Source organism: Tupaia chinensis, unplaced genomic scaffold (genome assembly GCF_000334495.1).
Source record: "Tupaia chinensis unplaced genomic scaffold, TupChi_1.0 Scaffold000131_1, whole genome shotgun sequence".
NCBI lineage: Eukaryota > Metazoa > Chordata > Mammalia > Scandentia > Tupaiidae > Tupaia > Tupaia belangeri.
The window spans coordinates 211,662-216,713 of NW_006159600.1; the positions used below are offsets into that span (position 1 = coordinate 211,662).

Consider the following 5,052-nt stretch of genomic DNA (forward strand, 5'->3'; position numbering starts at 1 on the left):
GGGGGATGGTCACACTGCATTCCCTTCTCTTAGGTTCTTGGGCACACACTCATGCTTCTATGTTATTTGCAAGCTACCAGATCCAGGACTCGAACGTGGTTGACTACATGAAACTCCAGTGATGTAACCCTTATAACATTTGCTTGTCCTCATAAAGAATTACTTAATTACTTAAGGTTGCTTTGCATTACTCACCATTATATTGTGCTATGCTTTTGCATTAATTTGTGCCCAGTTGGTATGCTGCCAATATGTTTAATATAGGGGCCGTGAGGTGGTGTGGTGGTTAAGAACGCTGAACTCCCACAGAGCCAACTATGGTTTGAATCCCAGACCTGCTGGCTTGCTTTCTCACCTTTTGTCTCTCTCTGACTCTGTTTCTCTCTGGTCGAATTAAAATAAATAAATAAAGGAAAATAAAATAATTATTTTTAAAAATACATTTAATATCAGTTCCCTGCAATTGATTTGACTTACTGTTAATCAACATTTCTCTTTGTTCAAGAATTCTCTTTGTTTTCCATAAAATGAAACAACACAGGCCAGCAGATGGTGTCAAGGTTGAAGCAGTGGATTGCACATGGCTGGCTTTGTACTTTGAGTACCAAACCTGACAGCTTTAGAATCATGTTGTGTGTGTGTACAAATTCAGGAGAAGAGAGGATTTTTCCACTTTCTCTCTCTTCTCTCTGGGATTGCTCACTCCCTGTACCAGAAGCAAAAAAAAAAAAAAAAGATCATGACAGTTGAGAACTTTCACTGTTCTTTTAACTAAGTATTCATTTTGTTGTTAAATGTTTTAATATGGGAAATTAAGCTATTATCAATAACTAATCAGAAGCCTGTGTTTCTTTACACCTTGCAGATAACTCTCAAAAACCTATGATGGAATTACCAGCCAAACACAGTGGTGCTTCAGGAGAAGTATTGCCAACAGTGATGATGAAGGCACATGAAAACCATGGTACTGAAGGGTTTCCCTTCAAGCAAGTCCAGAGAAATGCACATCTTCCTGCCTGTGAGTGGAGAGAAGAAAACCTGTACCAAGTAGAATCTATGACCTGTAAGGTAGAGCAGACTAGGAGAGCTGTTGATCCCCAAAGAAGGGGTGTAGGAAATAGACCTGTTCCTAGTGACCTTGACTTCAGCTTGCAGTCACATGCACCAGCGGTGCAGGAATGTAAAGGTAATAGGGAATCATATGAACATAAGGGAGTTGAGAACTCTCTTAAGCAAAGTTCTGTAGTTTCACCACTCCAGACAATTGTTTCCAGTGTCAAAGCCGTCACTGATCATGAAGATGGGCATAATTTTATAGACTGTTCATTACTCACCCAAGAACAGAGAGTAGACAAGAGGAAGAAATCTTTCCAGGGTAATCGGTCTGGCAAAGCTTTTAGTGAACACTCACACCGTGCTCTAAGTGAGAAAATCCATACAAGAGAGGAACTGTATAAATGTGACATTTGTGGAAGGGACTTCAATCAAAAATCAAACCTTGCATGTCATCGTAGAATTCACACTAGTGAGAAACGTGCCCAGTGTGAAGTGTGTGGCAAAGCCTTTAAAAGTGGCTCAGAGCTCATTATACATGAAAGGATCCAGAGCAGAGGAAAACAAGATAAATGTGATGTGTGTGGCAAGTTGTATACTCAGAGTTCGAACCTTGCAAGTCATCGTAGAATTCACACTGGAGAGAAACCTTACAAATGCAGTGAATGTGGTAAAGCTTTTAGACAAAGATCAGCACTTGGTGAACATCAGAGAATTCATACTGGGGAAAAACCTTACAAATGCAGTCAATGTGGTAAAGCTTTTAGGCTTAATTCACACCTTACTGTACATGTAAAAATTCATACTGGGGAGAAACCTTACAAATGTAATGAGTGTGGCAGAGACTTCCGTCAGTCTTCAACTCTTATCAATCATCAGAGAATTCACACTGGAGAGAAACCTTACGAATGTAGTGAATGTGGCAAAGTCTTTACTACCAGTTCACACCTTGCACTGCATTGCAGAATTCATAGTGGAGAGAGACCTCACAAGTGTAGTGAATGTGACAGAGCCTATTTTGTCCATGGAAGCCTTATTAGCCATCAGAGAATCCATACTGGAGAGAAACCTTTCAAATGTGAGGAATGTGGCAAAGTCTTTCACGGGTCTTCAAACCTTGCTGTTCATCAGAATATTCATACAGGAAAGAAACCATACAAATGTAACGAATGTGGCAAAGTCTTTGGTCATAGTTCACACCTCGAGGGACATTTGCGTGTTCATACTGGAGAAAAACCTTACAAATGCCATGAGTGTGGGAAAGCCTTTAGAGTGTCCTACAGCCTTAGTACCCATCTGTTAATTCATACAGGAGAGAAACCTCACCGATGTAATGAGTGTGGCAAGTTCTTCAGACACTCTGCCGATCTTGCACGTCACGGCAGAATTCACACTGGAGAGAAACCATTCAAGTGTAAGGAATGTGGGAAAGTCTTTAGTCAGTCTTCTAGCCTCGCAGCTCATCGCAGAATTCATACTGGAGAGAAACCTTACAAATGTAGTGAGTGTGACAAAGCATTTATTGTGCGTTCAACTCTTACTAAGCATCAGAGAATCCATACTGGAGAGAGGCCTTACAGCTGTAGCAGATGTGGTAAAGCCTTCGCTCAAAGCTCTGCCCTAACTAGTCATTGGAAGTCTCACACTGGGGAGAGACCTTATGGATGTTCTGAGTGCAGCAAAGCCTTCCGTTCCCGTTCACATCTTGAACGACATGAGAGAACTCATGCTAGAGTGAAACCTTGCAAAGGTAACTAATATGACCACATCTGCAGTGATCTCACCTTGCAAGATGTTGGATATTTCATTCTGGAGAGAAAAATGTATAATGTGTGGTAAAGACTTTAGTTTTCATTCTAGGCTTGTTACCATCTGTAGTGGAGAGAAATGTTGCCAGTGTAGTGGACGTGGCAAGGCCGCAGGCAGAAGTCTGACAGTCTTCACTGGAGGAATCATGCTAGTGTGAGCCCTCACATGTGTGGGTGTGGCAAATTGATTAGTGTGCTTTCAGTCTTCACAAGGCCTCAGGTAATTTGTACCAGTGAGAAACCTTCCACAGCTAATAAGTGTGGCAAACTTTTTCGTATGCATTCACAGCTTTCCAGACATTGGATAATCCATACTGGACAGAAACCACATAAATGTAATGAATATGAAAAGTTTTTCTGTCAAAATTACTCCTTTTCTTTTTAATAATTTTTTAAAAGAATTATTGAAAAATAAAGATAAATAAAATAATTTTTAAAAGTGACTGTTTAATTCAGAATATATCATATAGTTTACAAATTAATAAAATGTAAATATAAATCATTTTATTCATTATTATTTTTAAAATTTGTTCATAGAGAAAGAGACAGAAAGTGAAATCACAAGCTGCCGGGTCTAGGACTCAAACTGTAGTCAGCCTTGTCGGAGTCCAGAACCTCAACCACCATGCCACCTGCCAGCCCCCAAATTTAATATATTTTCTTAATAAATGAATCATTATCATTTTCCAACTTAATATTATTCCTCAGTATATTAGTTCATAACTTCTACTTAACATTGAAGTTCGAAAATAGGTAACAATTTTTTTCAAGGGGGAATTAAAAAAAAAACTGTTTTGTACATGTGCTCTCATCTTGCAGTTGAGTTATGGATTATTTTCTCCCTGCCGTCTGCTCAAAGATTATGATAGAGGATTTTATAGTAGAGCAGTTTCAAATCTGACACCCTAAACTTGCATCACTTTCATTGAACATCCACCATGTCACATTTCTACATACCTTTCCATGTGTGCCAAATAAGAGCCTAAAGTGAAAGTATGAATATAATAAGAATGTAAAAGGAAAGTAAATGTGAGGCTGGCTCCATGACCTAGTGGATAAAAGAGCTTCATCCCAGATGATGACTGCAGGATTCAAGTCCCCGTCCTGGCGATCCTGAGGTACATGCTGAGTGCTGTGGAGGTGTGCACAGTGTCCGATGGGAAGGAGGTACAGATCAAAGTTTGTGGCATTGTTTTACTCCCTTGGGATATGCATTCTCTCTGTCTAAATCTGTCTTTAGACAAAAGCATGCACCCTGTGGAGTTAGTTTGTCTTTTTCTTAATTACTAACAATATTCTCAGAATGGTTATGTAAAAACCATGGTGAGGCCAGTAGATGCCACTGAACTTAACATGGCGGGATTTAAGTCCTAGACCCAGCAGTTTGAAGAGCTGGGTACATGTGTGCTTGTCCCCGTAATCTTAAGAGGAGGAATGAGAAGGGAAAACCCAGTGGCCCTAACCCAGATGGGTGATTTCTTTTTTGGTCTCTCTCTCTTTTTTTCTCTCTCTTTTTGTCTCTTTTTCTTTTTCCCTTGGTGAGCACATGTGTCCCACAGTTAACTAAAAAAATAGAAACTGAGCCTAGTAGGTGCCATTTTGACTAAGGCACTGAACTCCCACAGAACCGACTGCAGTTCAAGTTCCAGACCTGGTGGCTTGCTTTCTACCTCGCCCTCTCTCTCTCTCCCTCTCTCTCTCTGGTCAAATTGAAGAATAAGAATAAATAATTTTATTAAAAAAAAATGGATGCATTGTGCAGGTCAGCTGGTGACATGCTGGTTAAAAGGGCTCGATCCCACATGGCAAACATTGTGGTTTGAGTCCAGGATGTCATGGCTTGACAAACCCTGGGCACATATGTGTGCATGCACAAATGGAAGAAGAGAGATTGCAGCATGGCCAATCCATCCCCGTGTCAGATGCTTTGTCATTCTTGCCAAGTAGCATACATGCCTTGTAGGAAAAAAAAAAAAAACAAATAAACAAAAACCAAAACAACTGCATGTTTTATTTTACTTTATTAGTGGTAGAGTGCCTGCATATAAGAGAATGAGGTAACCTGCATAGGGTCTTATCACACTAAAACACCCTTCCATGGTCCTTGGCATTTTTGTTACATTCTTGTCATGTTTTGGGCTAACCAAACTGTTTCAACTGCCATTTTCATATAGCACCCATTTTATATATA

The 5,052-nt window shown here is 39.9% G+C and overlaps 2 pseudogenes; one reads left to right on the forward strand and one right to left on the reverse strand.

Annotated features, from left to right (window-relative positions):
• The window catches only part of LOC102478526 (zinc finger protein 160-like), a 15,101-nt pseudogene extending 12,460 nt beyond the window's left edge, over window positions 1-2,641 (forward strand).
• Window positions 2,642-2,711: 70 nt separating this feature from the next.
• The window catches only part of LOC102491812 (glycylpeptide N-tetradecanoyltransferase 1-like), a 4,547-nt pseudogene continuing 2,206 nt past the window's right edge, over window positions 2,712-5,052 (reverse strand).